The sequence below is a fragment of the Labeo rohita genome, unplaced genomic scaffold (assembly GCF_022985175.1).
Source record: "Labeo rohita strain BAU-BD-2019 unplaced genomic scaffold, IGBB_LRoh.1.0 scaffold_155, whole genome shotgun sequence".
NCBI classification, from domain to species: domain Eukaryota; kingdom Metazoa; phylum Chordata; class Actinopteri; order Cypriniformes; family Cyprinidae; genus Labeo; species Labeo rohita.
In genome coordinates this window covers 133,400-146,342 of record NW_026127725.1, presented here as the reverse complement: position 1 = coordinate 146,342, position 12,943 = coordinate 133,400, and positions in this window count along the sequence as shown.

The following is a 12,943-nucleotide window of genomic DNA, read 5'->3' as shown; positions in this document are numbered from 1 at the left end:
TTTCAGCATCAGTCTGTCTCTACGTCTGGAGATTGAGTGTGTGGATGATTCCTACAGCTGTGTGATCAACAATCCCATCAGAAACCAGACCAATCTTCTCAACAGCACTGAACTCTGTCAGCCGTGTCCAGGTATTTCAGTGTTGAGCAGTATGTTAGTATTCAATCTGAACCCTGAATCACTCTTCTTCTGTTTCTGTCCTCAGAACCTCTTCACTGTTGTGGTTTTACTGAAGCTGTGATCCGATTGGTTCTCTCTGCTCTGGTGGGCGTGGCTGCTGTTGCCGTGCTGATTTATGACATCAGATCCAGACGTCTTCAACAGAAGAAGAGTCTGCAGACGTCACAATCACACACTGATTAATCAGAAACTTACAGTGGAGATGATCATGATTGACTGGAACCATTTTATCATTAAAAGTTTAAAAAATACATTTTCAATTAATTTAAACTGTGAACTTTCCTGTAGAGAGACATGTTTCACTTTAATTGTGCTTGTATATCACTTTTCACAATAATAATAATTCTAAAGAAGCTTTACCAAAATGAGTGATTTATCTGACAATCAATAACGTTCTTCTTCTTCTTATTATTATTTTTATTTTATTATTTTTTTTTTTATTCTGTTGTATTATTGTAAGACAAGTCTTCCTCTCTCCAAGTCTCATATCTCTAAGTGGGCAGACATTTGTCATTCTTTTGAATGTGCTATAATGGGTGAACCATAACTTGTATGAGCAGCCACATTAGTTCAGCATGCTAATCAGTTAATATGCTAATGTGCATGTAAACTCTCCATGCTATCAATTTAAACTCCATGTGACACACTGTGATCAGCAAGCATGTTATACACAAGTTATACATGGTTTCTGGTATGGCCACATTGTATTTCTCTTATGTATCTCAACTGTATTTCAGCTCAGAACTGTGCTACTTTTTATTTCTCAGCATGCAATATTTTTTCTTTCTCACCTTGAACATCTGAATAAATGTCCTCTATGTGGCACATCATATTAAATAACTGGGTTTTCAATCTCAAGGCTGCGTGTTTGAATCTTGTGTGCTGTAACTTCCTTTCTATTATTAGGGTGTCTGTATTTTAAAGCTAATGACTGTATTAATTGTTGTGTGCGTGTGTTTTATTTAATAGAGGATTGTGTATTATGCGGTTTCTGGTCTCAAGGTGGACAAAATTCTGTAACAGCATGCTCTGTGGACTGGGCGTGACAATGGAGATCCAGTTGCAAGCTTTCATTAAAATGTTCGTATTCAAAGCAGGCAGGGTCTAAAACAGTAATCCAGAAAACAGATAAAACCCAGCCAACACATCCATGTGGGGCCCATAAGGGTTGCAACTGGGCCGATATCTGGGGCCCACACGGGCTAACCAACTGGGAACCAGCTAATTTTGTCCTCAGTTTCCATGGTGGCCCTCCATGGGTTAACCCAGATGGGCACCATATACACAGCAAAATTCCCAGTGTTAATTTAACACTCTGAGTGTGGACACATATAGACACTGAAGTAGTGTTGAAGTTAACGAGATAATTAGGTGATTAACAAAGTGATGATAAATCACCTAAAGTCTAATCTCTAAGTTAGTTTTTTTTTTTTTTTGCTTATTGTAATAGCCTTGACAATCCACAGAAGATCTACCACTTCCTATACATTTTGGAAAGATTTTTTTTTTACAACCGGTTTTAAAAAGAAATATTTTAGCTAGGCCCACATAGACATCAAGAACCAGCCCATGAATCTCAACAATGGTGACAAACGGCATATTCAGATAAACAGATCAACTCTGAACTCTCATCATTTATTCATGCCGCAATGCATGATGGGAGTCATGGATGAGTTCTGATTGGCTACAACACACTTTTTGATGGTCACCGTTGTTGTGATTCTCACACTGATTCTTCATGTCTGTGTGTCTAAATTTAGATAAACTTTTTTTCATCATCTGTCTGATTATGGCAAAACTGATTGATCTGTTGTTCACAGTTATTTTTTTCAATCTGTAAGGAAATTCTATGTCAAAAACTCAAGTCACTATATGATGATTAAGTCAAGCACAGTCAATGCCATCTTATTGACTTTTGCTCTTGGCTTGTCTGGCTGTTATAACTCAGTAATTGCAGCCAAACAAGACCTAATGTTGATGATTTAAGGGTCAAGAGCCCAACTAATGCAAACACTGACCACTATAATGGTTGTTTAAAAATTTTGGTTTTCTCCTTTGGTGATTCTGCTTATTAACATCAGGTGTCTTCAATAATGATCAATCATCACTTTGTTAATCACCTAATTATCTCATTAACTTCAACACTGCTTCAGTGTCTATATGTGTCCACACTCAGAGTGTTAAATTAACACTGGGGATTTTGCTGTGTAGTACAATTTTAGTAGAATGGCTCACCCATGTGGGTCTTAGCTGAGTTACCCAAGTGGGGCCCAGATAAGATGCCCATTTAGAACCCATGCCCACTCTGTACCCATGTAGCCCATCTGAAACCCATGTGGGCCCCACATTACCGTGTTTGCTGGGAATAGACAAAACAAAAATAACGAGGCTAGGTCACAAGATGGGAAAACAAGATACAGGATAACCAGGAAGCGCTTTGTATGAATGCTAAACACAGTTCAATACTCGGAAGACCAGGGCTTTTATACTGTCTCTGATTGGTGCAGGTGAAAAGAGCAGTGGCCGATGGATAATGTAGTCCAGGGTGTAGTGCAACAGTCCATGTGTGCAAAAAGAGTGAGAGCGACATCTGGTGGTGAGCGGTAAAAATATCTAAAATAAAACAAGTAATGTTGTGTGTAATGTAATCAGTGTTTCATGTACACTGTAAAAAAAACAACCTATAGAATCTACTCAATATAATGGGGTAAACTGATGTAACAATTTACACTCAGTTTGTTTGGGTAGATTCTATCCTATATGTCTGAGTAAGGAATACCTGAATTTATCAGCTAAGACAAACTAAAAAACAGTAGGTAAAGTCTACACAGCAAAAAGCCCAGTGTTAAATGAACTCTCCTGGGAGTTTGAGTCCATACTCAAGAGTATTAAAATGATTAAAGACACCTGATGTTAATAAGCAGAATCACCAAAAGGAGAACATCTAATTTTGTAAGTTGCCATTATAGTGGTCAGTGTTAGCATTAGTTTAACTCTTTACCAGTAACTTCTTAAGATTAGATTTTGTTTGGGTGTTGTAATTGAGTTATAACAGTCAAACAAACCAGAAGAAATGAGATTTTGTGGCTTTGAATATGCTTTGACAAAGTCATGAAGTAGTGATCAAAATAAGTGAGTTGTGTTTTGTTTATGTTGGTTTAATCAGAGAGGTGTTTCTGACATTTATTTGACCAGAAAAAATATAAACTTTTTTTTTGATTTAGACACACAGACATCAACAATAAGCATGAGAATCACAACAATGGTGACCAACAAAAACTTATGTTGTAGCCAATCAAAACTCATCCATATCTCCCATCATGCATTGTGGCATGAATAAATTATGAGCTGATGATTTCCATGATGTTTAGAGTTGATCTGTTTCTGAATATGCTGTTTGTCACCATTTTTGAGATTCATATGCTGATTCATGATGTCTGTGTGTGCCTAATAGTATTTTTTTGATTGGAGGAGCTTGTAAGAAGTCCATTCAAAATTTAAAAAAAAAAAAATTCAGAGTCTATCATTTTTTTGCTGCTGTGAAACCACAAGGCAGTTGTAATAAATAAAGAATATAGAACTCTAAATGTTTTCAGTGGCTCAAATTAAGTTTATTTTAAAACAGAATTATCACCACTGCATGACTTTTGCTCTTTGGCTTGTCTGGCTTGTTTAACTAAACAGTTGAACAAAAGCTAATGTTAAAAAGCTACGGGTATATATAGACAAACAGAGTGCAAATTGTTCCTTCAATTTACCTCATTTTATTGAGTAGATTCGTAAATTTAGGTTTTCTTTACTCAAATATATAGGATAGAATCTACCCAAACAAACTGAGTGCAAATTGTTACATCAGTTTATCCCATTATATTGAGTAGATTCTATAGGTTGTTTTTTACAGTGTATCACTGAGTCGATGTGTGTTTTGACCGTGAGTGTGTTTAGCAAACTGGTATTCTACGGTGACCGGGAGGGGAGGTCTTCGGTTCACTTGGTTTTGTTGTGGCCACGACATATAAACTCGTGAGAACGTGATAATATAACACAGCCACGAGATATTAATTTGTGGTAACGTCATATTATGTCGTGGCCACGAGATCGTTTTGTCGAGGTAACGACATACTTATGCCACGACTTATGTTGAGGGAACGACATATTTTTCTCGTGGACACAAGTTTATTGCATAAACAAACCTGCGTGACCATAGCAACCCGGGATTATCAGAGTTGTTTTAAACATTTTTACTAACATTAAACATTTAATTTAATATTTGTATATTCTTCTTCTTCTTCTTCTTCTTATTATTATTATTTTATTAATAATAAGAACGAAATGAAGGGAAAATATAAAAATATAATAATAGGCTAATAATAATGATGTTGATGAAGAAGATGGTGATAATAATGGCCTAATAATAATATACAAATATTTTGAAGATGATTGAGGGATGGGTAAAAATGTTTTCTTGTATGCCTATGTAATTTAGACTACTTTAGGTAACGTTTATTCATTATAAACTTAATATGAATGCTGTTTACATTGCGTGCAATATAATAATTTATATTATAAAACAAAAGAAATTATGAAATAATCTATAATAATTAATATAACAATTTATTAATTCAAAATAAAATAATAATGAATCCATCTCTGATAATCCCGGGTTGCTATGGTCACGCAGGTTTGTTTATGCAATAAACTCATGGCCACGAGAAAAATATGTCGTTCCCTCAACATAAGTCGTGGCGTAAGTATGTCCTTACCTCGACAAAACGATCTCGTGGCCACGACATAATATGACGTTACCACAAATTAATATTTCGTGGCTGTGTTATATTATCACGTTCTCACGAGTTTATATGTCGTGGCCACGACAAAACTAAGTGCACCGAAGACCTCCCCTCCCGGTCACCATAGAATACCAGTTTGCTAAACACACTCACGGTCAAAACACGCATCGACTCAGTGATACATGAAACACTGATTACATTACACATAACATTACTTGTTTTATTTTAGATATTATTACAATAATGCTGTGATGAGCACCACTGTCCTGGTCGTCCATTTTGAAGAGACTGGTTAATTGTCCTGAATTATGGCTGGTCCCGCACTGATTGTAAGGCAAAACGTGATTGGTTGGAGCGAGAACATGCAACGATTGGTCAGCCCCACGTGGCCGGTATCTGATTGGCTTAAGTAAAAGGTGGGTGGAGTCCATCCATTTGTGGATCAGTGTGCATCTTGACGCTTGAAATGTTTCAGAATCCACAAATACACGCAGTGATTTACAAATGCACAGAGAGCAATCCACAAATATGCATATAAATGGCGGGCAAAGTTGTGTTTGTAAAATAAAAAAAATATATATTTGTGAGTATGTTTTTTATTTGCAATTCTATTTTTTTTTACTTGTGAATATAATTCATGTTTGTGGAACTCTAAGATTTATTTGTGGATCTCATTCTATTTATTTTGTGAATATGCTTTGTTTTTGTCAATCGCTTTACATTTATTTGTGGATTATAATGTATTTATTTGGAATTATGCAACGATTCTAACCCCATACACTTACTTGTCCATATATGGTCATTTATGACAGGATCTTCCAGGTTCTTGTGGGGAATGGACAGATAATCAGTTGAACGCCATTTATTTGTGGCCACTCCATATAAAACTGTGGAGTTACCCTGATGCAGCAATAGATTTGTTGATTACAGTATATATGTATTTTTTGTTTTTTGTATACATTGTGTACACCAATATTAATGTACAATATCTCAAGTAAAACGTTTGCATATCCTGTGTAAAAAATGTAAAAAAATAATAATAAATAATTAGTTAAACATGCAGTATTTTTCTACTATTCATTTTAGCTTCTGTAACATTTACAGTGTATTTATATTGTATTAAATAAACAATTAATCAGTTCTCTTTCCTGGAAATGGTCATTCATAGATCTGCCAGTTTAACTATAGGAATAATAATAATAATAATAATAATAATAATAATAAATCATGAAATCACACATTTTGTAGTCATTTCCCAATGTTTATTGATATGTCAAACTTTTCCCAGATAAACAGTGCTCAGAACAGCATTCTCTCTACAGTTTGTGTCATTATGAAAAAAAAAGAAAAAAAAAACAAAAAACCTGTTGATTATAAAAATATAAAAATAAAAAAATACTCAAAAATAAAAAGAGAATTTGTTTACAGAACATGTTACAAGATGCCAAATAATATTCAAGGCTCCAGTTGAAAATATATTTTCTTCCCTTTAACAAACAATTAGGCAAAAATTATTAAGAACAAAATTTCAATATTTTACAATTATTACCTCATATGATATATTTCCTGTTTCCGGTTTCCTGTCATCATTGTTTGCCTCTATTGTGACTAAATGCAAGACAAATGAAGGATTAATAATTATAATTTTATAGTTAGTTGTTAGTGGTAGTTATAAATCACTATATATTGACAGTGCCCATAGTAGAGATGGGAGTGAGTGTTGACTCTAGAGGAGAAATAAAAAAATAATAAGTAAACATGCAAAAACTGTGAGACGGCAGTAAAGTACTGAGAGCAGATGTGCCACATGAGAGAAAGCGATGTGGAAGCTGTTGGAAGGGCTGATATTGTGGAGAGCTGATGAAGAAGGACTCAGTAGTCTGTGAGAAATCCTGCAAGACGGGAAGAAAGAGAACTGATCACATGATGAACAACAAAAACATTGACAACAACAGATGGCAGACAGCAACTGCAGCATGTATAACAGTAAACAGAATGTTATCGTCTGTTGGTGTAGATGCTAAAATAGTTATTATCATAGTTCTTATTCATGGTGTGAACAGCTTTAAGTTTAAGATATCATGTACTGTTAGAATGGGAAGAGACAGTGGCAGTTTGTAAAGGTTAATAAAGAAAGAACACAATGGACTTAATATAAACTTTATGATCCAAACACTCTGATGACTTACAATGGGCAAAATTAGCATGAGAGTTCAGGCAATGGCCAATGACAAAAGTACAAGTGAAAGTCGTAGAATTTTACATAACTATGCTTGTACAATATTATATAAATTTGCTGATTTGCTGTTAATTGTATGAATGAGTTTGACATGACACTTCTTTCTGATGGGGCCGTGGAGCAAACTGTGCAGAATGTAACTGCAGCACAGTTCAGTCAAGACGCTCAGACTGACACTGACAAATCTTTGGAAATGTTTGCCTTTAGTCTTTTCCGTAAATGCACAATACGACCCAATTCAGATCCCATGACAGGCCTCCTTTGGTCTTCCCTTTCAGCTGAAACAAAGAGAAATACATACATGTTGAGACAATGTGCTAAAAAGAATCTGGAACCAAAATATTTAAGAGGAACGACTGTAAGGAAAGTTATTATTAACAGATAAAATAAGGATGCGTGCATTAAAGCAAATCAGTTGTAGCTAAATGTCTTCAACGTTACTGTGAATGGTTGAATCATTGAAGGTCTTGTTCAACCTCGCTGACAGCTTCTTCGAGATCAGCACTGGGAGCTTCGAGTTCAAGTTCCCTGTTAATTCTAGCAGTTTTCTGACAGAATTGGTCAAAATTATGAGATTATAAAAAATATCATGATGGACCACAGAAAAAAAAAAAAAAAGTAAAGGCGTGGCAAGCATTGTGTGCTTTACAAATAGTATACTGTAAAAATCACAGTTACTGGTAAAACTACATTTACAATGGTAAAACCATGGTAAACACTGTGGTCATTGTGCTTTAACTATAAATACCACAGTAAAACTATGCTTACAGTGGTAAAACCATGGTAAACGTTGTGGTTGTTGTGCTTTCACTATAAATACCACAGAAAAACTATGGTTACTGAGGTAAAACCATGGTAAACGTTGTGGCTGTTGAGCTTTAACTACAAATACCACAGTAAAACTATGCTTACAGTGGTAAAACCATGGTTAAACGTTGTGGCTGTTGAGCTTTAACTACAAATACCACAGTAAAACTATGCTTACAGTGGTAAAACCATGGTAAACGTTGTGGTTGTTGTGCTTTCACTATAAATACCACAGAAAAACTACGGTTACTGAGGTAAAACCATGGTAAACATTGTGGCTGTTGAGCTTTAACTACAAATACCACAGTAAAACTATGCTTACAGTGGTAAAACCATGGTAAACGTTGTGGTTGTTGTGCTTTCACTATAAATACCACAGAAAAACTACGGTTACTGAGGTAAAACCATGGTAAACGTTGTGGCTGTTGAGCTTTAACTACAAATACCACAGTAAAACTATGGTTACTGACGTAAAACCATGGTAAACGTTGTGGCTGTTGAGCTTTAACTACAAATACCACAGTAAAACTATGCTTACAGTGGTAAAACCATGGTAAACGTTGTGGTTGTTGTGCTTTCACTATAAATACCACAGAAAAACTACGGTTACTGAGGTAAAACCATGGTAAACATTGTGGCTGTTGAGCTTTAACTACAAATACCACAGTAAAACTATGGTTACTGATGTAAAACCATGGTAAACGTTGTGGCTGTTGAGCTTTAACTACAAATACCACTGTAAAACTATGCTTACAGTGGTAAAACCATGGTAAACGTTGTGGTTGTTGTGCTTTCACTATAAATACCACAGAAAAACTACGGTTACTGAGGTAAAACCATGGTAAACATTGTGGCTGTTGAGCTTTAACTACAAATACCACAGTAAAACTATGCTTACAGTGGTAAAACCATGGTAAACGTTGGTAAACGTTGTGGCTGTTGAGCTTTAACTACAAATACCACAGTAAAACTATGCTTACAGTGGTAAAACCATGGTAAACGTTGTGGTTGTTGTGCTTTCACTATAAATACCACAGAAAAACTACGGTTACTGAGGTAAAACCATGGTAAACATTGTGGCTGTTGAGCTTTAACTACAAATACCACAGTAAAACTATGGTTACTGATGTAAAACCATGGTAAACGTTGTGGCTGTTGAGCTTTAACTACAAATACCACTGTAAAACTATGCTTACAGTGGTAAAACCATGGTAAACGTTGTGGTTGTTGTGCTTTCACTATAAATACCACAGAAAAACTACGGTTACTGAGGTAAAACCATGGTAAACATTGTGGCTGTTGAGCTTTAACTACAAATACCACAGTAAAACTATGCTTACAGTGGTAAAACCATGGTAAACGTTGGTAAACGTTGTGGCTGTTGAGCTTTAACTACAAATACCACTGTAAAACTATGCTTACAGTGGTAAAACCATGGTAAACGTTGTGGTTGTTGTGCTTTCACTATAAATACCACAGAAAAACTACGGTTACTGAGGTAAAACCATGGTAAACGTTGTGGCTGTTGAGCTTTAACTACAAATACCACAGTAAAACTATGGTTACTGAGGTAAAACCATGGTTAAATGTTGTGGCTGTTGAGCTTTAACTACAAATACCACAGTAAAACTATGCTTACAGTGGTAAAACCATGGTAAACGTTGTGGTTGTTGTGCTTTCACTATAAATACCACAGAAAAACTACGGTTACTGAGGTAAAACCATGGTAAACGTTGTGGCTGTTGAGCTTTAACTACAAATACCACAGTAAAACTATGCTTACAGTGGTAAAACCATGGTAAACGTTGTGGTTGTTGTGCTTTCACTATAAATACCACAGAAAAACTACGGTTACTGAGGTAAAACCATGGTAAACGTTGTGGCTGTTGAGCTTTAACTACAAATACCACAGTAAAACTATGCTTACAGTGGTAAAACCATGGTAAACGTTGTGGCTGTTGAGCTTTAACTATAACAACAGTTACTATGGTTAAAATATTGTAAATGTGCAGACTTTTGCATGATTGTGCTTATTACGCGATACTGGGTTGGTTGATTTGTAAAGCTGTCATCAGCCACGTGAACATGATTAAAACGGTTTTATTTATTTATCTATTTCAAAACTGCAACAGTTAGGAGTTAGCTTAGGCTAATGTCAATGGTAGGCTAATGTTAGCAGCTGTGCTAACGCAGCAGCGACTGTTCTACTAACTAATTTGACCGCAACACATGACCCCATGTAAGGAGATGCAGAAGCACCGAAATAATGAAAATAATGATCTCATTACAAAAGCAAAGATTGTTGCCCTTTCTTACCTGTTTGAAGGTGTACACGCATCACGTGAATGAGGCAAACCGAGCCTCGCTGGTGACGTCACTGCCGTAGAAGATGCTGCGCGGTATTTGTACGCATCTGCTCTCCACAGAAGTTAATGGGAAGGACTGGCGTATCATATGCACGCGAAATTGGACTTTGGCGTATGTATTACACGCAAAATGTAAAGCTGTGTTATTTGTATGCAGATTGATGAGAACGGGTTGGTATATCACGCCTAGTTTACCCTGCTTTTTCCCTTTATGTTGATCAAAAAACTATTAAATCTATTAACTCTCTGCTATTCCACTTTATTTGGAAAAACAAGACAAAATATATTTAAAGGAAAGTTATCATAAGAAATTATAAGGAGTGTGGTCTTAATGCGATAGATTTTGAAGCCATTAACCAGATTTTCAAAATTAACTGGATTAAGTATTGTTTTATCTAATAATGAGTTACCCTGGTTTTGGATAATTTTAATAATAACCTAATTTTCAAATGCTGTGGTGGCCTTAAATTTATATTGTCCTGTAACTTTAAGTGTAGTAAATTACCTATCAAACTCTCAAATTTTACACGATTTGTACTGCGCATGTGTGGAAATGCGTCATCTTCCGGTCTGGAGTATGACGAAACACTTTACGGCAGTTCCGCGTATTTATATATTTATATTTTATATAGGGCTAGGCAAAAGAGTAATCCGAAAAGACAGGCGAGGGGTGACGAAGGCAGGCAGCGAGACTGGCAAGACGATATAACAAGGCAAAGGTTCAAGGCTTGGATGACAAGGAACAAGACAAGACTAAACTAGAAAACACGATTGACTAAGGCTCCGTACAATTGCTAACACAAAACAGTGATAAACGCAAACCAATACTCAGCAGTGACTGACAAGAAGACCGGGGTTTAAATAGTGTCTCTGCTTGGTTACAGGTGATAGCCACAATGGCTGATGGGGAACGTAGTCCGGGGTGTGGTGTAACAGTTAGTGAGATGTAAATGTCACAGTGACCTCTGGTGGCAGACAGACTGACGTTTAGGTGTGGGTTCGTGACAAAGAGTTCAGATGCAAAACCAGCTAAATCCATCTGATGTATTTCTTTAAAATGAGCATTTCTTTCTGGCTACTCTGTAAAGGTTTCTATGTAAGTACTGGTTCTTCTGATTGGGCTGAGGCTGGAATTTAGCGAGTTTAAAGTAAAAGTATTTGATGGACATGTACTATGTGTCAGGAGCATTCACTCAGTATCATTATCTCATTTTTGACCGAGATGGCTTTTAGCTGGTTTTGCATCTGAACTCTTCATATATATATATATATATATATATATATATATATATAATTAACATTTTGCAAACAGCATCTGACTTTACAAAACAAATTAAGGTACAGTGACAATTGTAACAGTGTAACAGTGAGTAAAACAATCTATTGCGAGGGGATTGTGTATTTTAAACAAACAGAAAAAGTGTAAGTTAAGCATAAAATAAATGAATAAATAATAAAATAATAACTAAAATAAATAAAAATACAATAATAAATAAAAACTAAAATAATGATAAAACAAATAATGTTGTAAAAAAATATATATATATATATATATATATATATATATATATATGTATAATACTGTTGTCTTAATACTAGTTAACCTTAATAATAGTATAATTAGTGATATAAATACATATTTTTTGGTAAAGTATATCAGTTAATTAAATTGAGTAATTTATTAAATTGGCACAATAAAATTGATTATATAAAATTGAATATATAAATAAAATTTCAAGTTTACATTTGCCAGACCCCGTTTGGGTAATCCAGATGTGTATATAAATGTAGATATGTTCTACTTAATTCAGCATGCTTTATAAAAATGTCTGCATTTAGGAAACACACAAGATACTTATTTATTCATTCAATTTATTTATTCATAAATGAATTAATTCCTTCCATCCTTTATTCATGTTCTACTTAACTGTTCTACTTATTTCAGCATACTTTGACAAATGTCATCTGAAAAAAAACCCCCACAATATTCATTTATTTACTCAATTAATTCACTGCTTCCTGTCAGGCATTCACCACAGCCACCTTCACCTGCCACACCACCCGGAGCACCGCCCACTCGTTCCTCATCACCGGAGTTTTGATCACGCACACCTGTAGCTGATTAACTCCACCCTTTATATAGAGCACTGGTTCCATTTGCACCTCGTCGGGTCTACTGTTTACACCTCCTACATTAGCTCCTGACTCTGGATGCTTTTCCCTTGGATTCTGCTCTCCGTGTTCTGGCTGGACTTATTGTGGCTCTATATCGGACTCTTATCTGCTCATCACTACCAGGACTGTCAGCTAAGCTATTTCTCTGCATTTCGAACTACTGCTCTGTTCATCATTTGCTGTGAAATAAATCTCAAACTCAACTGTTACTTACCTCTCGTCTCCTCCTGTGTATGTGGGTGTGACACTTCCATTCTTCATTAATTCAGTCCTTCCCTCCCTCACTCTTTCTCTCTCACCCACTCATTCATCTGCTTCAATTTCTGACCGAGGAACATGGCATTGACCTTCAGCCCTTGTTCATCGACACAGTATGGCAAAAAATG